A 23,159-nucleotide genomic window follows, 5' to 3' on the forward strand; every position below is an offset into this window, starting at 1 on the left:
TACAGCGCTGGTGGATGATTCAGGTGAGAAACTGCAGAAGTTGGTGACTGAGTTTGGTAAAGTGTGTGAAAGAAGAAAGCTGAGAGTAAATGTGAATAAGAGCAAGGTCATTATGGACAGTAGGGTTGAGAGACAAGTCAATTGGGAGGTAAGTTTGAATGGAGATAAACTGGAGGAAGTAAAGTGTTTTAGATATCTGGGAGTGGATTTGGCAGCAGATGGAACCATGGAAGCAGAAGTGAATCATAGGGTGGGGGAGGGGGTGAAAGTTCTGGGAGCGTTGAAGAATGTGAGGAAGTCGAGAACAGTTATCTCAGAAAGCAAAAATGGGTATGTTTGAAGGAATAGTGGTTCTAACAATGATATATGGTTGCTAGGCTTGGGCTATAGATTGAGTTGTGCAGAGGAGGGTGGATGTGCTGGAAATGAGATGTTTGAGGACAATATGTGGAGTGAGGTGGTATGTTCGAAGTAAGTAATGAAAGGGTAAGAAAGATGTGTGGAAATAAAAAGAGTGTGGTTGAGAGAGCAGAAGAGGGTGTTTTGATATGGTTTGGTCACATGGAGAGAATGAATGAGGAAAGATTGACAAAGAGGATAAATGTGTAAGAGGTGGAAGGAAACTGAGAAGTGGGAGACCAAATTGGAGGTGGAAAGATGGAGTGAAAAAGATTTTGAGTGATCAGGGCCTAAACATGCAGGAGGGTGAAAGGCGTGCAAGGAATAGAGTGAATTGGAAGGATGTGGTATACCGGGATCGACGTGCTGTCGATGTATATACATTCTCAGTGAATGTAGGTTTTCGGCAGGGGTGTGTGATGTCTCCATGGTTGTTTAATTTGTTTATGGATGGGGTTGTTAGGGAGGTAAATGCAAGAGTTTTGGAAAGAGGGGCAAGTATGAGGTCTGTTGGGGATGAGAGAGCTTGGGAAGTAAGTCAGTTGTTGTTTGCTGATGATACAGCGCTGGTGGCTGATTCATGTGAGAAACTGCAGAAGCTGGTGAGTGAGTTTGGTAAAGTGTGTGAAAGAAGAAAGTTAAGAGTAAATGTGAATAAGAGCAAGGTAATTAGGTACAGTAGGGTTGAGCGTCAAGTCAATTGGGAGGGAAGTTTGAATGGAGAAAAACTGGAGGAAGTGAAGTGTTTTAGATATCTGGGAGTGGATCTGGCAGCGGATGGAACCATGGAAGCGGAAGTAGATCATAGGGTGGGGGAGGGGGCGAAAATCCTGGGAGCCTTGAAGAATGTGTGGAAGTCGAGAACATTATCTCAGAAAGCAAAAATGGGTATGTTTGAAGGAATAGTGGTTCCAACAATGTTGTATGGTTGCGAGGCGTGGGCTATGGATAGAGTTGTGCGCAGGAGGATGGATGTGCTGGAAATGAGATGTTTGAGGACAATGTGTGGTGTGAGGTGGTTTGATCGAGTAAGTAACGTAAGGGTAAGAGAGATGTGTGGAAATAAAAAGAGCATGGTTGAGAGAGCAGAAGAGGGTGTTTTGAAATGGTTTGGGCACTTGGAGAGAATGAGTGAGGAAAGATTGACCAAGAGGATATATGTGTCGGAGGTGGAGGGAACGAGGAGAAGTGGGAGACCAAATTAGAGGTGGAAAGATGGAGTGAAAAAGATTTTGTGTGATCGGGGCCTGAACATGCAGGAGGGTGAAAGGAGGGCAAGGAATAGAGTGAATTGGATCGATGTGGTATACCGGGGTTGACATGCTGTCAGTGGATTGAATCAGGGCATGTGAAGCGTCTGGGGTGAACCATGGAAAGCTGTGTAGGTATGTATATTTGCGTGTGTGGACGTATGTATATACATGTGTATGGGGGTGGGTTGGGCCATTTCTTTCGTCTGTTTCCTTGCGCTACCTCGCAAACGCGGGAGACAGCGACAAAGTATAATAAAAAAATATATATATATATATATATATATAAAAAAAAAAAATATATATATATATATATATATATATATATATATATATATATATATATATATATATATATACATATATATATATATATATATATATATATATATATATATATATATATATATATATATATATATATATATTTTTTGCTTTGTCGCTGTCTCCCGCGTTTGCGAGGTAGCGCAAGGAAACAGACGAAAGAAATGGCCCAACCCACCCCCATACACATGTATATACATACGTCCACACACGCAAATATACATACCTACACAGCTTTCCACGGTTTACCCCAGACGCTTCACATGCCTTGATTCAATCCACTGACAGCACATCAACCCCGGTATACCACATCGCTCCAATTCACTCTATTCCTTGCCCTCCCTTCACCCTCCTGCATGTTCAGGCCCCGATCACACAAAATCTTTTTCATTCCATCTTTCCACCTCCAATTTGGTCTCCCTCTTCTCCTCGTTCCCTCCACCTCCGACACATATATCCTCTTGGTCAATCTTTCCTCACTAATTCTCTCCATGTGACCAAACCATTTCAAAACACCCTCTTCTGCTCTCTCAACCACGCTCTTTTCATTTCCACACATCTCTCTTACCCTCATGTTACTTACTCGATCAAACCACCTCACACCACACATTGTCCTCAAACATCTCATTTCCAGCACATCCATCCTCCTGCGCACAACTCTATCCACAGTCCACGCCTCGCAACCATACAACATTGTTGGAACCACTATTCCTTCAAACATACCCATTTTTGCTTTCCGAGATAATGTTCTCGACTTCCACACATTCTTCAAGGCTCCCAGAATTTTCGCCCCCTCCCCCACCCTATGATCCACTTCCGCTTCCATGGTTCCATCCACTGCCAGATCCACTCCCAGATATCTAAAACACTTCACTTCCTCCAGTTTTTCTCCATTCAAACTCACCTCCCAATTGAACTGACCCTCAACCCTACTGTACCTAATAACCTTGCTCTTATTCACATTTACTCTTAACTTTCTTCTTTCACACACTTTACCAAACTCAGTCACCAGCTTCTGCAGTTTCTCACATGAATCAGCCACCAGCGCTGTATCATCAGCGAACAACAACTGACTCACTTCCCAAGCTCTCTCATCCACAACAGACTTCATACTTGCCCCTCTTTCCAAAACTCTTGCATTCACCTCCCTACCAACCCCATCCATAAACAAATTAAACAACCATGGAGACATCACACACCCCTGCCGCAAACCTACATTCACTGAGAACCAATCACTTTCCTCTCTTCCTACACGTACACATGCCTTACATCCTCGATAAAAACTTTTCACTGCTTCTAACAACTTGCCTCCCACACCATATATTCTTAATACCTTCCAAAGAGCATCTCTATCAACTCTATCATATGCCTTCTCCAGATCCATAAATGCTACATACAAATCCATTTGCTTTTCTAAGTATTTCTCACATACATTCTTCAAAGCAAACACCTGATCCACACATCCTCTACCACTTCTGAAACCACACTGCTCTTCCCCAATCTGATGCTCTGTACATGCCTTCACCCTCTCAATCAATACCCTCCCATATAATTTGCCAGGAATACTCAACAAACTTTTTTTTTTTTTTTTATACTTTGTCGCTGTCTCCCGCGTTTGCGAGGTAGCGCAAGGAAAAAGACGAAAGAAATGGCCCAACCCACCCTCCATACACATGTATATACATACGTCCACACACGCAAATATACATACCTACACAGCTTTCCATGGTTTACCCCAGACGCTTCACATGCCTTGATTCAATCCACTGACAGCACGTCAACCCCGGTATACCATATCGCTCCAATTCACTCTATTCCTTGCCCTCCTTTCACCCTCCAGCATGTTCAGGCCCCAATCACACAAAATCTTTTTCACTCCATCTTTCCACCTCCAATTTGGTCTCCCTCTTCTCCTCGTTCCCTCCACCTCCGACACATATATCCTCTTGGTCAATCTTTCCTCACTCATTCTCTCCATGTGCCCAAACCACTTCAAAACACCCTCTTCTGCTCTCTCAACCACGCTCTTTTTATTTCCACACATCTCTCTTACCCTTACATTACTCACTCGATCAAACCACCTCACACCACACATTGTCCTCAAACATCTCATTTCCAGCACATCCATCCTCCTGCGCACAACTCTGTAATTTGAGCACTCACTCTTATCCCCTTTGCCTTTGTACAATGGCACCATGCACGCATTCTGCCAATTCTCAGGCACCTCACCATGAGTCATACATACATTAAATAACCTTACCAAGCAGTCAACAATACAGTCACCCCCTTTTTTAATAAATTCCACTGCAATACCATCCAAACCTGCTGCCTTGCCGGCTTTCATCTTCCGCAAAGCTTTTACTACCTCTTCTCTGTTTATTTTTTTTTTTTATTATACTTTGTCGCTGTCTCCCGCGTTTGCGAGGTAGCGCAAGGAAACAGACGAAAGAAATGGCCCAACCCCCCCCCCCATACACATGTATATACATACGTCCACACACGCAAATATACATACCTACACAGGTTTCCATGGTTTACCCCAGACGCTTCACATGCCTTGATTCAATCCACTGACAGCATGTCAACCCCGGTATACCACATCGCTCCAATTCACTCTATTCCTTGCCCTCCTTTCACCCTCCTGCATGTTCAGGCCCCGATCACACAAAATCTTTTTCACTCCATCTTTCCATATATATATATATATATATATATATATATATATATATTTTTTTTTTTTTATACTTTGTCGCTGTCTCCCGCGTTTGCGAGGTAGCGCAAGGAAACAGACGAAAGAAATGGCCCAACCCCCCCATACACATGTACATACACACGTCCACACACGCAAATATACATACCTACACAGCTTTCCATGGTTTACCCCGGACGCTTCACATGCCTTGATTCAATCCACTGACAGCACGTCAACCCCTGTATACCACATCGCTCCAATTCACTCTATTCCTTGCCCTCCTTTCACCCTCCTGCATGTTCAGGCCCCGATCACACAAAATCCCTTTCACTCCATCTTTCCACCTCCAATTTGGTCTCCCTCTTCTCCTCGTTCCCTCCACCTCCGACACATATATCCTCTTGGTCAATCTTTCCTCACTCATTCTCTCCATGTGCCCAAACCATTTCTCTGTTTACCAAATCATTTTCCCTAACCCTCGCACTTTGCACACCACCTCGACCAAAACACCCTATATCTGCCACTATATCATCTAACACATTCAACAAACCTTCAAAATACTCACTCCATCTCCTTCTCACATCACCACTACTTGTTATCACCTCCCCATTTGCGCCCTTCACACAGTGACATCACACAGCCCTGACCCACACCCTTATGTGTTGCAAAACTTTCGCTTAACTCTCCATCCACTCTTACACATGCAATTGCTCCTCTATAGAAGGCTTTCACACCATTAAACAGTTGTTCCCAACCCAATACATCCTTAACACATTCCCATAACAAGTTCCACTTGACTTTGTCATACACTTTCTCCGGATCCATCAAAGCTGCATACAGCTTTTAACTCCCTACCTTTTCTACACTCTTTTTGCTCCTCACTCATTCTACATTCAATCTCTTCCATCACTCTATCAATCAACACTCTTGCATACACTTTTCCTGGTATACTTAACAGACTTAATTCCATAATTGCTACATCAATCCTCAGCACATTTTCCTTTGAATATAGGAAAAATTATAGTTTTCACTCACTCCTCAGGCACAACCTTCTGTTTTCAGGCTGAATTACTTATCAAACGCATCCACTCTATCACTTTCTCCACCATACTTCAACATTTCAGCTGTAATTCCATTCACTCCAGGTGCCTTTCCTACCTTCAACCTCATTACAGCCATTTTTACCTCCCTTCTTGCTATAGGCCCCTGCACTTGTATCCTCTTCCTTCCATCCTCCATATCCATGCATGTAACAGCTAATGCCTCACTTTATCCCACATTCATCAGTTCTTCAAATCATTCTCTCCATCTTACTTTCACTTTCTCCTTTTGATTTAGCAACCCCCCTCCTAACTTCTCACATTAGCATTTCCACTCTTACATCCACTTTTATCCTTTTTCATCTCCTTCCAGTACAATATCTTATTTCCCCTGAACTTTTCACTCAAATTTCTTCCAAAACCTTTCCCTACTTTTTCTTTGCTTTCCTCTATCAGCTTCTTAAAATGTCATTATCTACCCATCAATCTGTTTATCTATCTATCTAGCTATCTGTATCTCTGATGCAAATTCCTTCTGGGAACTCCCATCAAGGGGTGGCCACAACAAAAGTCTCCACCTGTCTCTCTCCTTACATGTCTCCCTCACATACACCATTCCATGCTTTCTTCTACTATTTCTCTCCCTCCAGTACTCCTCCAACTTATTTGCCCATGTCACAGGTGGTCTTCCACTCATACCAACCCCTTTAATTGTATGTATTATCATACACTCTCCTTGTAAACTCCCAGTCTTGCATTCTTTCCACATGCCCAAACCACCTCAAAGTATTACATTAAACCCATTCTACCACAACACAATTCACTTCCTTTGCATTCCCTGCCATATCACATCTCGCATACACCCTTTCATTTCTTTCTTCATTCCATCTAGTCAGACCACATGCTCTTCACAAATAACTCATTTCCACAGCCTGGATTCTTGACCTCTGTGCTTCATTCCATGTTCAGGCCCCAATCACACAAAATCTTTTTCACTCCATCTTTCCACCTCCAATTTGGTCTCCCACTTCTCCTCGTTCCCTCCACCTCCGACACATATATCCTCTTGGTCAATCTTTCCTCACTCATTCTCTCCATGTGCCCAAACCATTTCAAAACACCCTCTTCTGCTCTCTCAACCATGCTCTTTTTACTTCCACACATCTCTCTTACCCTTACGTTACTTACTCGATCAAACCACCTCACACCACACATTGTCCTCAAACATCTCATTTCCAGCACATCCATCTTCCTCCGCACAACTCTATCCATAGCCCACGCCTCGCAACCATACAACATTGTTGGAACCACTATTCCTTCAAACATACCCATTTTTGCTTTCCGAGATAATGTTCTCGACTTCCACACATTCTTCAAAGCTCCCAGGATTTTCGCCCCCTCCCCCACCCTATGATCCACTTCCGCTTCCATGGTTTATCTATTATTCATTTATTTATTATACTTTGATGCTGTCTCCCACGTTAGGGAGGTAGCACAAGGAAACAGACGAAAAAATGGCCTAACCTGCCCACATACACATGTATATACATAACGCCCACACACACACATATACATACCTATACATTTATTTCAACATATACATACATATACATACACAGACATATACATATATACACATGTACATATTCATACATGCTGCCTTCATCCAATCCAGTCGCAACACAGCTGCACATGAAATGGCACACCCCTAACCCACATGTGCACACGAGGTAGCAATATGAAAAGACAACAAAGGCCACTTTCACTCATACTCAATATCTAGCTGTCATGTGTAATGCACCAAAACCACAGCTCCCTTTTCACATCCAGGCCCCACAAAACTTCCCACGGTTTACCCCAGACGCTTCACATGCCATGGTTCAATCCACTGACAGCATGACCATCCCGGTATACCACATCCTTCCAATTCACTCTATTCCTTGCATGCCTTTCAATCTCCTGTATGTTCAGGCCTCGATCACTCAAAATCTTTTTCACTCTATCCTTCCACCTCCAATTAGGTCTCCCACTTCTTGTTCCCTCCACCTCTGACACATATATCCTCTTTGTCAATCTTTCCTCACTCATTCTCTCCATGTGACCAACCCATTTCAATACACCCTCTTCTGTTCTCTCAACCACTCTCTTTTCATTACCACACAGCTCTTACCCTTTCATTACTTACTTGATCAAACTACCTCACACCACATATTGTCCTCAAACATCTCATTTCCAATACATCCATCCTCCTCCACACAACTCTATCTATAACCCATGCCTCACAACCATATAACATTGTTGGAACCATTATTCCTTCAAACATATCCATTTTTGCTTTCCAAGATAATGTTCTCACTTTCCACACATTCTTCAATGCTCCCAGAACTTTCGTCCCCTCCCCCCACCCTGTGACTCACTTCCGCTTCCATGGTTCCATCTGCTGCCAAATCCACTCCAAGATATCTAAAACACTTCCCTTCCTCCAGTTTTTCTCCATTCAAACTTACCTCCCAACTGACTTGTCCCTCAACCCTACTGCACCTAATTACCTCAGCTTTCTTCTTTCACACACTTTACCAAACTCAGTCACCAGCTTCTGCAGTTTCTTACATGAATCAGCCACCAGTGCTGTATCATCAGCGAACAACAACTGACTCACTTCCCAAGCTCTCTCATCCGCTTCCATGGTTCCATCCACTGCCAAATCCACTCCCAGATATCTAAAACGCTTCACTTTCTCCAGTTTTTCTCTATTCAAACTTACCTCCCAATTGACTGGTCCCTCAACCCTTCTGTACCTAATAACCTTGCTCTTGTTCACATTTCCTCTCAGCTTTCTTCTTTCACACACTTTACCAAACTCAGTCACCAGCTTCTGCAGTTTCTCACATGAATCAGCCACCAGCGCTGTATCATCAGCAAACAACAACTGACTCACTTCGCAAGCTCTCCCATCCACAACAGACTGCATACTTGCCCCTCTTTCCAAAACTCTTGCATTCACCTCTCTAACAACCCCATCCATAAACAAATTAAACAACCATGGAGACATCATGCACCCCTGCCGCAAACCAACATTCACTTAGAACCAATCACTTTCCTCTCTTCCTACACTACACATGCCTTACATCCTCGATAAAAACTTTTCACTGCTTCTAACAACTTGCCTCTCACACCATATATTCTTGATACCTTCCACAGAGCATCTCTATCAACTCTATCATATGCCTTCTTCAGATCCATAAATGCTACATGCAAATCCATTTGCTTTTCTAAGTATTTCTCACATACATTCTTCAAAGCAAACACCTGATCTACACATCCTCTACCACTTCTGAAACCACACTGCTCTTCCCCAATCTGATGCTCTGTACATGCCTTCACCCTCTCAGTCAATACCCTCCCATATAATTTCCCAGGAATACTCAACAAACTTATACCTCTGTAATCTGAGCACTCACTTTTATCCCCTTTGCCTTTGTACAACGGCACTATGCAAGCATTCCACCAATCCTCAGGCACCTCACCATGAATCATACATACATTAAATAACCTTACCAACCAGTCAACAATACAGTCACCCCCTTTTTTGATAAATTCCACTGCAATACCATCCAAACCCGCTGCCTTGCCGGCTTTCATCTTCCGCATAGCTTTTACTACCTCTTCTCTGTTTACTAAATCATTCTCCCTAATCCTCTCACTTTGCACACCACCTCGACCAAAACATCCTATATCTGCCACTATATCATCAAACACATTCAACAAACCTTCAAAATACTCACTCCATCTCCTTCTCACATCACCACTACTTGTTATCACCTCCCCATTAGCCCCTCCTTCCATGCACTCCCACAACTTGCACTCATCATTTCCATTTTCATTCTGTATACCCTGCCCAAGAATATGGGTTTCCACAATCCACAGCACATATTATTATCATTATCATACTTATCACTATTTCCCACATCAGTGAGGTACCATCGGAAACAAAGAATGGCCCATCCACTCATATACACGTATATATACATAAACGCCTACATATGCACCTATACATACATATACATATCAAAATATACATACACAGACATATACATTTATACACATGTACATATTCATATTTGCTTGCCTTCAACACTTCATGTTGCCACTCCACCCCACAGGAAACAGCATCACTACCCCCTGCTTCAGCAGGGTAGCGCCAGGAAAACAGACAAAAAAGGCCACCTTCGTTCACACTCAGTCTCTAGCTGTCATGTGTAATGCACTAAACCACAGCTCCCTGTCTACATCCAACACTACAGACCTTTCCATGGTTTACCCCAGATATTTCACATGCCCTGGTTCAGTCCACTGACAGCACATCGACTCTAGAATACCACATTCTTCCAATTCACTCTATTCCTTGCACGCCTCTCACCCTCCTGTATGTTCAGGTCCCAATCACTCAAAATCTTTTTCATTCCATCCTTCCATCTCCAATTTGGTCTCCTATTTCTCCTCGTTCCCTCCACTTCTGACACATACATCCTCTTTGTCAATCTTTCCACACTCATCCTATCCATATGCCCAAACCATTTCAACACATCCTCTTCTGCTCTCTCAACCACACTCTTTTTATTTCCACACATCTTTCTAACCCTTTCATTACTTGCTAAATCAAACAACCTCACACCACATATTGTCCACAAGCATTTCATTTCCAACACATCCACCCTCCTCTGTACAACCCTATCTATAGCCGATGCCTAACAACCATATAATATTGTTGAGGCTACTATTCCTTCAAACGTACCCATTTTTGCTTTCTGAGACAACATTCTCTTCTTCCAAACATTTTTCATAGCTCCCAGAACCTTTGCCCCCTCCCCCACCCTGTTACTCACTTCCGCTTCCATGGTTCCATTCACTGCTAAGTCCACTCCCAGATATCTAAAACACTTCACTTCCTCCAATTTTTCTCCATTCAAACCTACATCCCAATTAACTTGTCCCTCAACCCTAATGAACCTAATAACCTTGCTCTTATTCACATTTACTCTCAACTTTCTCCTTTCACACACTTTTTCAAAATCAGTCACCAACTTTTAAATTTCTCCACAAGCTCCCTCCTTTTGCCAGTCATCCCTTTAACATTCAAGGCATCACCCTCAATCACACTTCCCTTTTACTGCCAGGCATAACTGGTGGATTTCAGTGTCACTTCTTAGCCTTTAGTGCCTCACCCTTGACAGGCTACTGGCAGCAGGTAACTCCAGCAGTGTTTCCAGAGGCAGCAAGCTCTCGGATAGTCTGAAAAACTAAAACCCCAGCACACCTAAAGTGCTTAATCTGTAAAAAAAAAAAAAAAAAAAAAAAAAAAAAAAAAAAAATGCTAATGCCTAGATGGAGTTGGTCAACACCTCCCCCTTTGGTTCCACCAGTAAGAGTACAGTAAAGAGGTCACAACAAAAAGGCTGGCTGAGATTTAGATACTCCAGAAAACTAGAATATCCCCTTGAGGGCTGAAATTCAAACCTATACCAATTTTCAAGTCCCTAACATGGTAGCAGCATCTCCTAAACTCACAGGTTACGATACTGCCACTGCACTTTCATAGCATTGTAATATATTCATTGCTAGAAATATTTCCCGTCATTCACTATAATAAATTATATATTGATTTCATGTCAATGAAAATAACTATAAAGTGGTGTTAATACAATTATCAAGAAATCTGTCACACATTTCCACTTACCAACCCTACTGAAACAACATGAGTTCTATTAATCATTTTGAAATTCATAAGTCCCATCCATGAAGATACTTTTTATACTGAGTGCAGTAAATATGAAAGAAATTCAGATAAAACTGAGATGAAATGAAAGTATAAAACAGCATTTCATACAGAATCTGAAAAAGAAGTTGAGTGATGGTAAAAAAAGCTATGAAAATCAAAATCAAATATACGAATGAATAATAGAGAAGCAGTATAGTGGGATGAGGGTATAGGCAAAACAAAAAATAAGAAGACAATAATTTGAGAAATTCAAAATCACATCTACAAATTCACAGGGATCTCTACTATAACTTTTTTCTAAATATCATGGTCAGTTTTTCATTATTCATGGGTGAGCAGTAGTAACCACAGCGTATGAATATCTAGGTTAGCGTGCTTGTACAATCTATTTCATACAATGGAGTCATCACTTGATTCATGAAAAAAGACCATATATTGCTCTTTATGCTACAAAAGATTAAGGCTCCTCACTTCCCAACAGCACCTGAGAAACAAGGTTCCTTGCATTATCCACCAGCACTGGACGAAAAAGGCTCCTCGCCTCATGCACCAGTGTATTTGGAACAAGACTATTCACCTCCTCAACCAGTTCGTGAGAAACAAGACTCTTCACCATCCCTATCACTTCCTCACCAATATCTGAGGAACAAGGGTCCTCACCTCCCCAACCATTATTAAAAGAAAGTAAAGCTCCTTGCCTCCCCCACCAATACCTGAGGAACAGAGCTTCTTCCCTCCCCAAGCAATACCTGAGGAACAGAGCTCCTTGTCTACCCTCTATGGTTTGGTAATAATGATGTGCTGTTAGGACCCAGATTTCACATTCAAAATGTATGTTAAATTCTCTGCTGAAACATATGATCATACATGGGATGGGAAGATGGAGGACTAACTACAAGTGATTATGTGTCAACAGATTTATTACATACCAGTCATATCATGTAATGATCACTATACATATGAGAAAAGTGGGGATAACAAGGTGATGGAGAAATATGAGGTAAGAGCCAGACTTTATTCAAGACATTCTGAAACAAGGTCTTCCTTAAGCAGGGTGACATCAAGCTCATATACGTACTACATGTATCATTCCTCATTCAGCTCACCTTGTGTCTGTTCAATTGTCATTCACCCATTGGTTGGACTGGTCCACTAGCCCTGCCCTTCTCCTCAACTGACCACTCATGTATTGCAATATGACTTGGAATCTCCCACTCATATATATGCCACTTTATACAGCCTTCCTTGCCCTCCTCTACAGCCCATGATACAACACCAGGATTTTACCACATATGGGTAGGTGCCCCTTCACATCAATGTGTATCATGACAGCATCAATGCTCTATGGCTCCATAAGTTTCCTTCTTTCTGAGCCCAAGATTCTCAATATAAAGGATGCCTACTAACATGGATGATTTTAGTCATTTCCTTTTGGATAACAGCAACTGGACAAACCCAGGTGCTATGATAGGGTTCTTTCTTGGGGCCTAAAGGATATGTAGCGAAGAGCAACTGGAGAAGATGAATTATGTTACTACAGCATTTCTGAACCTCAAGTACCCCAATGTCTGGCTCAACAAAGTTTGAAACAAAGCCAGGAAAATAAGAGAGAGAAAAAAGCAGCATTACAAACAGGAAGAAAATACTAACAAAGTGAATAATTTGTTGAGAAATAGGTTCCTTGTGGTGCCTAACTCACAAAAAGCACAAGTCATAAGCAGTTTCTTGAAAACAAACACAGTGAACAGTGCTGCATCATCTCTGGAAGAAAGGCTGGGAATATTACAAGAAAAAACGAAGTGAGAAAGACAACACCAGTAACGCGAATAGCATGGTTTATCAAATCCCTTGCACTGGATGCCAATGAGCCTTCTTCACTAAAACAGGGCATGGACTGAAAAGAAAAGATGGAACACAAAGAAGACTCAGGGGACTACAGAACTCATGGTACATGTGGATGAGAAAGAGCACCTAACCAAATAAGACAGAGCCCTGGTGTTGTATCATGGGCTAGAGACAGAATGGACCAGAGGTGAAGGCAAGGAAGACTCTAGAATGTGAAGCATACATGAGTGGAAGATTCCATTACGCAAGGCCAAGCTTTGTCAGTTGGGGGGAGATTCCACGTCACACTGCAATACATAAGTGGTCGATGAGGAGAAAGGTGGGGTGAGTGGACCAGAACAAACAATGGAAGAACAAAATCCAAATGGGCTAGAGCTCAGTTGCATAAGGCACGATGCTTATATATAAGCTTGATGTTACCTTGATATGTTATTCCACTTGCGGAAGACCTTGTGTTGAAACATCAAGAATAAAGTCTTGGCTATGACCTCATGTTTCTCCATCACATCATAATCTCTATACATCATGCAAGTTGAACTATCGTCCATTTCTTTACTGTGTTCATTTACTACATTAGTTGATGTATTATGTATGATGTTTAGTGTTAACTACAGCAGTTTAGTAACACCTATGCATATTACTGTAACCTCCAGAAACAAAGTAATTACTTCCATTTACACCAATTATACTAGAATTCACATTTTGATAATTTATGGAGGCATCTAGAACTTAACCCATGAATTATGGTGACTCCTTTGTATATGAAGATAAGCTAAATCCTCTAAAGAACAGAGAGGAAAGGAGGTAAACCAGCAAAGCTTATACAACCTAAAGGAATATTAAGATAAAGATTGTGAATGTGAAAAACTGAAGCAATGGAAATTTTCTGATGATGAAGGGAAATCTTAAGTTAAACAACAAAGTGCTCTGGAAAAAAGGAAACACCTCTAGGAGAGATTCCTGAAAAAATCTTTGTCTTATAGAAGGCTAAATACAAATACTTTACGAGAAGATGAAGTTTAAAAAAACGAGAGAAATTTAGCTTTCATGGTATGAAAAAATTTATTTCTACACTAGCCAGAACCCTCTGATTATCACAGAAAGAGTTTGCTCAAAGTTTGGCTAATGCTCCTTAACAGCATCCCAACAACTATGATGTCACTTCCATGGACTGCATGTGATGTCTCCTGGATATCAATCCTCACAATTCAATCATCTCAAGCTTGTTAATGTTATGGCTCAAGAAATGGTTTCTCAAAATGGAGGCTGAAGAAAGAGATGAAAAAATAAATTGATGCTCATGATGTTATGGTGGAAATATGTTTCCATACTGAAAAAACCTACATTTCTCATCATACAGAGCCTTATAAGCATCAGAGAGCTTATTGAAAAGAAGGAAGTGGAATATCAAAAAACCTAGCCTCTGAACTAAATCATGTTCTTCTGAAAATTGCATCACCAGAGCCACACAAAGGAGGTCCACTATCAGTAAGCAAAGATATCTAATAAAGATGTCTATCTAATGCACTAGAACTCTTTTGCTAATCTCACCCAATGAGAGATTCCTTAAGAAAGACACGACAGATGCAGTTCCTCACATAAGCTCAAACAGTTAGCCCTTAAGTCCAAAAGGATTTTCACATAAATGCTTCAGCTGTCATGTGCAATGCACTGAAACCACTGCTCCTTATCCACAACCAGACCCCACAGACCTTTCCATGGTTTACCTAGGAGACTTTACCAACCCTGGTTCAGTTCACTGAAAACTTTTTGACCCCAGTACACCAAATTGTTCCAATTCAGTCTATTCCATGCATGTCTTTCATCCTCCTGCATGTTCAAGTCCCAATCACTCAAAATCTTTTTAACTACATCCTTTCATCTCCAACTTGGTCTTCTTGTTCTCCTTGTTCCCTCCACTTTTGACATATATCCTCTTTATCAACCTTTCCTCATTCATTCTCCCAATATGATCAAACCATTTCAGCAGACCCTCTTCAGCTCTCTCAACCACATCCTTTTAATTACAACACCTCTCTCTTACCCTTTCATACTTACTCTAGCAAACCACTTCACACCACATAATGTCCTCAAACATTTCATTTCCAACACATCTACCCTCCTCCACACCTTGCATCCATGTAATATCGTTGGAACTATAATTACTTTATTCCTTTAAACATACCTAGTTTTGCCCCCCAAGATAATGTTCTCTCTTTCCACATATTCTTCAGCACTCCCTGAACCTTCAACCCCTCCTCTATCCCGTGATTAACTTCTGCTTCCATGGATCCATTTGCTGCCATGTCTACTCCCAGGTATCTAAAACACTTCACTTCCTCAAATCTTTCTCCATTCAAATTCACACCCTAACTAACCTCTCCATCAACCCTATCAAATCTAATAACCTTGCTTGTATACACATTTACTTTCAACTTATTCCCTTCACATACTCTTCCAAACCCAATCACCAACTTCTGCAGTTTCTCACTCGATGCTATAACATCAGCAAACAACAAATGACTCACTTTCCAGGCCCTCTGATCCCCCATAGACTGCTTACTTGTCCCCCCACCCCCGCCAGTACTCAGCATTCACCTCCCTCACCATCCCAACCATAAACAAACCGAAAAACCATGGTGGCATCACAATCCCCTGCCGCAGACCAAGATTAACTTGGAATCAGTCACTCTCCACCTGAAGCTGGGAGAGTACCTAGAAGACCTTGCATGAGGAGAATGTAGAAGATGGAATAGGCACTGTGGGAGGAGATGGGGGCAAAGGATTAAAGCTGAATCATCCAAAGTTGAGTTAGAGGAAAAGAAGGTATAAAAGAGAGTGGCTATATCAGTTGGAGAGATAGCAACAATTTCAGATCAGAAAAAAAGGAAGAAAGGTTTCATTACATAGGTTGTTGGAGATGCTTTTGGTTAAAGAACAAAAAGATTTATTGGAAGAAGTCAGCTCACTTTCTTTTTTATGAAAGAGTGCATGGCTCTTCAAAGAATAGCTTCTCGATCATTCCAATCAGAAATGAAAGCAGAGTGGGTTTCAAGGGAAGGAAAGTTTCATGGTCCAGTACACATTGTCCCTGATGTGACAGACTTCAGAGCAAGAGCAATCAAGCCACAGTTGAGAAGAAAAAAATCTGAAAGAGAGTTGGGTGTAGAACTATCCCAGCCAAGATGATATTCACTCTGCATTTAGCAAAATAAAAGGCATCCCAACTTGAGAAGCAGTACTCATCCTAAAGGAAGTCCATAAAGAAGTTGTGCAGTGATAACCTGTGAGTTCTCCTAAAATGCCAAAGTTGTCATTTCAAGGGGGAAGGGTAAAGGATGGGAATACCTAATTAGAATAAACAGAAATAAAACCTTAAGGGAGGTAGAGATGGTGTATGAATAGTTGGAGGGTCTAGAGGCATGTCAGAAGCATGTCAGAGTATGTCAGAAGAGAGGTCATGATGGTCTAAAATTCGGTAGGGTGTTTAATCAATTGTCTCAGATTGTTATGGAGAGAAAAAGAAAAGGCATCAACTCCTCTACGAAGCTGAGAAGCATCCATATCTTTGTCTCCATCTCTTCCTTTTTCACATGATATGAGTATCCCACTGAATTCCACCATGCCATTAAGTCTCAGCTTTTCTAACTACTTCCTGTCTTGATGTCTCCAAGTCCAAGATAACCACAAATGGTTACCCTGGTTATAACCAACTATTCTTCTCCTTTCCTTTATCATGGAAATTGCATCTGGCAATCCCATAGCCTCCAGCACTAATATGCTGTCAATGGCCTAAGCCAGGACATATGAACCAGTTAGAAGGAAAACAGGAATGTCTAAGAGGCTCAGCCATGGATAGGGTGCTCTGGTTACTGTGCATTATCCATGACAGCTAGATAATTGATGTGAGTGAATGAAGGCATTCTTCATTTGTTCCTGGCATTACCTCTCTATGTGGTACACTGAAAAAGTATGAAAAAGTCAACAAAACTATCCTGAAGAAGCCTTATATATAATCCTGAGATTCCAGAACTGCATTGAGAGACAGAACTTGTGAGATTTTGCTTAAGGCAGGGCTAGCACAGAGTAACTCATGAAACACCATATTTGATTCATAAAATTGTTGTTTTAAGCTACCGCTCTATATGCTCAATACTACTTGCCTCTACAAACTCATTCTTGGCAGAAAAACACATCACTAAAATCATCAAAAGTCTAGTCATTACGCCAACATGAAAGGCACCTTAACATGAACAACGTAAAATTCTCAGCAAAATCAAAAATGGTCTTATTGTGCAGACTATGCTGTGTTCCCTGTATGATGTTACAGTCCACCGTGCATAGTTATTTGAAGATGTTAGATATTTATAGTCCATTGCTAAAAAGCAAATTTCAATGGGCATTTGAAAACTTAGTAATACACAGGGCCTGTTTTGGTCAAATTCAATTTTCATTTGGAAAGAGCTCTACATTGGTGTGGCCTCTCTCAATACACAGCATGATACATGTAAAGCATCATCTACCTTATATGAACCTAGCTCCTTTGTAATGCCATCTTATATCTCTAGTGATTTCAATGCTTTTTATGGTTTCTTTTCCACTTCATTCAAGTAGTGTTACATGTAACATCCTGAGCTGTGAAGACACAATGAGAGTTTGTATTCATCTACTTTCCCATATCCCTCTGTTTCAATTACCCAAGTCCTTTATTTTCCTAACCATTTGCTTCTTGACAGATAATTTTGTCTTGACAAATGTATGGAAGACTTATAATTCTCATCTGACCAGCTGACATTAATATTTCTAAATTACTCTGCTTCTCTTTCCCTATTATACTGCACCAATTCTTTGCTTTCTTGTAATCTTCAAACACTGTCTGGGTGCTGTGCCCTTTAAGTCTTCACAATGTATGTCTACCTTCCTTGCCCTTTAAACATCTATTGAGCTACACCTATTTCTTTCATCACATATCTTTGCCACACTGCTGGCATCATCTACTGACTCCTTCATCACATACTTTAACTTGTTTATTAAAGCTTTTCCATACACTATATGTGACCCAGTTTATGTTTCTTACATTGTCATAAACTCTATAGTGTTTCCTTTCTTTAATCTCGACTTGGCACTTGGATTCATCACTTTTGAGAAAGATCATAAGAAGGAAATCCATAATCACCTATCTGTACTGTATGGAGAGGGAGCATTACACTTATGAGGACCCATCTCTTGAGCAATAACAATTATCATATAACTTTTTAAATTCATGTATGCTGTCTCCATTAACCATGTCCTCAGTAATTCTATTCACTTTGTCTACTACTCTTATACCATAAAAGTACTTCTTCACATCTCTTCTAACAAGTGCCCTGCTTAATTTCATGTAATATCTTCTGGTTTCTCTATCCCTACATCTCTTAAAGAACTGTTCATTGTCCACATCATTGATCTATAAAAACTTAAAAGTTAAGATCAAGTCACCCCTCACTCTTCTTTCATCCACAGAGGAAATATCTAAAGATTTTTCCATTCCCTTTTCTGTAAGTTAGCTGATACCATCTTTATAGCCCTCATCTGAACCTTCTCAATTAGCTATTTGTGCTTCTTTAGGTGAATGACCAAACTTGGGAAGTATATTTTAGTTTCTTTTTCCCTTTCATAATTCTCTCTATAGTTCAATTAAGGCCTGGTTATGATGTGGACATTTTCTCCATGACTAGAGCCTTCAACATAGAAAAAAGAAAAAAAAAGATGCAAAATGTTGCTTAAGAATATAGAAAATAAAACCATATGAAAAGGTAAGAATGGAGTTCTAATATGGAAAGAAGATACTAAAAGGACAGACACACTGACAAAGACATAGAAGGAGTATCTTAATGAAAAGAACAGGGAATGGGCAATATCTCGCAGGAGTGAAGAGAGATTCTGCAAGAGCCACTCTCCTAGAGAGTAGGGAGAAGCATACTGGGAAAAACAAACTTACCTACATCTTCACATGATACATGCCTTTGCATCGTTTATATTAGGTCTAATAAGGTTAGGAATGGTGAGGCAAGATTAGATCACCAGGGCAAGTTATATAACATTACATACAGTGCCAAATTGTATACATGCATGATATCATCAGGCCTTACAACCAAAGGAATGGTAAATGTAGCTAGATTCTCTCCAGTTTGGTAACTTTACATAATGCAGACATCAAGATCAATCCATTTTTTTTTTACAATTTACAATTCTGAAGATGTTGTAAAAGGTAAGCAAGAATCATATACTTAGTTGCATTTCATTACACCTTAACAAACAAAACAAAACAAAACATAACCAAACTAAACACAATTTGACTAATATGCTCCACTCATATGAAATGTAATCTAAATTAATACATGTTACAAAAATTATTATCTATATGTTTCACAATCAGCCCTACCCTAACCAAAGTTAGAAATTCAGTATCTTTCTTTTCCCTCTCAAAATCAAGCTTAGTGCAACTCAACTCAAACCTTACCCAACTAAAACCTTAAGGATATGACACAATATGACAAAATGGTTTTTTACTTTCCTGTTAATTTAGTTCTCTTGGATTTCATGTTTCTCCTACATCATAACATTCACTAACCTTCTTATGGAGCATAAAGGGGAGAAATTCCTATCTTAAAGTCCTGAAATCTCTCTCCCAGATGCTCATAAGCTTTTATAAATGGATTGTGTTAACCACCAGAGTTCCTGTTTTCTTCTATAAGGGGGTACAGCTCCTCTTAATATTCTGTCATTTCCTACACAATCAGATTCTCAGGATCAGTTTCTGAAATGTTACACTTTTGACATGAGTAAGATTTTAGCAGCTAACTATGATTTGCATACATACAGTTTATCTCAAGCATAAGTATATACAATATTTACAATAGAATATATGAAAGTATATGACAACATTACATGCATGAAACGAAGAAAATTGAGGTCTTCAATTTTTCTTTTCCTTATCTTCTCATATGGAAAAAAATTTGCATTAAATTATCTCTAGCTGGAATTCCATGGAGTCAACCAAACCTTAATTAAGGATTATTTGCAGTACATATTTTTCCAGTGGGACTATACTGAGGTCAGAACATTTCATAACTTTAAATGAAGTTATTCTATGAATACGACATATTTCAACTGTTATTTTTATGAATTTATATTCTTTTTTAACAATTGATCACCATTTCCCACATCAGCAAGGTAGCACCATGAACAGATGTAGAAAGGACACATCCATTCACTAGTTGTCATGTTTAATTCACCAAAGCCATAGCTCCCAATCTACAACCAGGCCCTATAGACCATTCCATGGCTTACCATGGATGCTTCACATGACTTGGTTCAGTCCATTGACAGCACATCAACCCCAGTATACCACATAGTTCCAATTTACTCAATCCCTTGAATGCCTTTCATCCTCTTGCATATTCAGGCCCCAATCACTCAAAATCTTTTTCACTACATCCTTCCATCTCAAATTTGGTCTCCCCACTCTCCTTGTTTCCTCCACTTCTGACATATATATTCCCTTTGTCAATCTTTCCTCACTAATGCTCTCCATATATCCAAACAATTTCAGCACACCCTTTTCAGCTCTCTCAACCACATTCTTTCTATTGCCACATCTCCCTATTACCATTTCATTACCTCACACCACACACTGTCCTCAAACAATTCATTTCCAACATATAAACTCTCCTTCACACCTCTTGATCTGCAGATATTGCCTTGCATCTATACAATATTGCTGAAATTTCTATACCTTCAAATGTAGCCATTTTTGCTCTCCCAGAAAATGTCCTTCTTTTCCACATATTCTTCAATGCTCATAGAACCTTTACCCTCATCCACCCTATGACTCTTCTGCTTCCATGGTTCCATTCACTCCCACATCCACTCCCAAGTATCGAAAACACTTCACTTCCTCTAAGTTTTTTCCTTTCAAACTCACACCCTATCTAACCTGTCTCTCAACCTAGCAACCTTGCTTTTTATTAACATTTACTCTCAACTGCCTCTCATACACTCTTCCAAACTCAGTCATCAATTTCTGCAGTTTCTCACTCAAATCTACCACCAGTGCTGTATCATCTGCAAACAGTTACTGATTCAATTTCCAGGTCCTCTCAACCCAACAGACTGCAACATTTGTCCTGTTCCCCAGGACTCCCACATTTACCTCCCTGATCACCCTATCCACAAATAAATTTAACAACTATGGTCACATCACACACCTGTGCCACACACCAACCTTCACTTAGAACTATCCACTATCCTCTCTTCCTACTCATACACACAACTTACACCCTTGACAAAAACTTGTCAATGCTTCAAGCAGCTTTCCTCCCACACTGTATATTCTTAAGACCTTCCACAAGGCATCTCTATCAACACTATAATATGCTTTCTCCAGATCCATAAATGCCACATACAAATCCATCTGTTTCTCTCTCCAGATCCATAAATGCCACATACAAATCTATCTGTTTCTCTCTCTCCAGATCCATAAATGCCACATACGAATCCATGTTTCTCTCTGTAGATCCATAAATGCCACAAACAAATCCATCTGTTTCTCTAAGCGTTTCTCACACACATTCTTTAAAGAAGTCTCTTTTCCAAGCTCACTAACTCTCATCACTCTCTTCTCACCAACTTTGCTTCCTCTCTTCCAATAACCTCCAAAAGACAGTGATCAGACATCCCACCAGCTGCCCATCCAAAAGGCTCTCTTGTATATGCCTATCAATTAATGTCTAATCTGATAATAATTTCCTACTCACATGCGCATACTTGTGTATATCTCTCTTTTTAAACCTGGTATTCCCAATCATCATTCTTTTTTCAGCACACAACTTCACAAGCTTTTCATTATTTCTATTCATAACACTGAATATCCTATAGATCACAATTAAACCTAAACTGCCACATTACTACCTTCACATTTAAATCACCCATCACTGATACTGGGTCTCATACATCAAAACTGTCGACGCACTCACTCAGCTTCTCAAACACTTTTCTCTCATGATCTTTCTCCTCATGGCCTGGTCCATAAGAACTAATAATCACCCATCCCTTGCCCTCCACAATTTTGCCCCATCAGTCTAGAATTTACTTCCTTGCACTCTTTCACACACTCCCTGCTTTTAGGAGTAATGCTGCTACTTCCTTTTCTCTTGTCCTCTCACCAAACCCTTTGTCCTTAAGCTTTGTGTTACTCAGAGGTAGAGCATCCAAGTCTCTTTCCCCAAATATACCTGAACTTTCAAAGAGGATAGGCACTCCCTACTTGGCTCCTTCTTCTGTTCCATCTTTTGGAAATTTAAATACAAGAAGGGGGACTTTTAGTCCCCTACTCCCATCCCTTAGTCACCCTCTACAAGAAGTGGGGAATACGGAGGTAGAATCATTTTCCCCCAGCCCTTGAGATAAGTATATACAATATTTACAAAAAAAATACATGAAAGCATAAGACAACATTATATACATGCAGAGAAGAAAATCAAGGTCTTGATTGTTTCCCCTTATTCTTCTTATACAGAAAAATACTGCATTAAAATATCTCCAGTCTGATTTCCATGGAACCAACCACATTTGAATTTTGGAATTTTTCCACTGGGCTAATACTGAGGTCAGAACATTTCTTACATTTAAATGTAGTATTTTTGTAAATCTGATATAGTTTTTACATTCTATTTTGGGAGCAGCTGAATGAGCGTGTTAGTGGTTTTGATGCACGAGACCGGGTTATAGTGATGGGTGATTTGAATGCAAAGGTGAGTAATGTGGCAGTTGAGGGAATAATTGGTATA

The 23,159-nt window shown here is 40.3% G+C and overlaps 1 protein-coding gene across 6 annotated transcripts in view; it reads right to left on the reverse strand.

Annotated features, from left to right (window-relative positions):
- The window catches only part of LOC139751395 (BLOC-2 complex member HPS3), a 186,387-nt gene that overhangs the window by 153,119 nt on the left and 10,109 nt on the right, over positions 1–23,159 (reverse strand). For 2 of the 6 annotated variants that reach the window (XM_071666779.1, XM_071666778.1), the window contains exon 2: positions 19,943–20,128. The exons of the other annotated variants lie outside the window; for them this stretch is intronic. The gene's annotated coding sequence lies outside the window, so the exon portion shown is untranslated. The remainder of the gene's footprint in view (positions 1–19,942; positions 20,129–23,159) is intronic. 6 annotated transcript variants of the gene reach the window in all.

Source organism: Panulirus ornatus, chromosome 11 (assembly GCF_036320965.1).
Source record: "Panulirus ornatus isolate Po-2019 chromosome 11, ASM3632096v1, whole genome shotgun sequence".
Classification (NCBI taxonomy): Eukaryota; Metazoa; Arthropoda; class Malacostraca; order Decapoda; family Palinuridae; genus Panulirus; species Panulirus ornatus.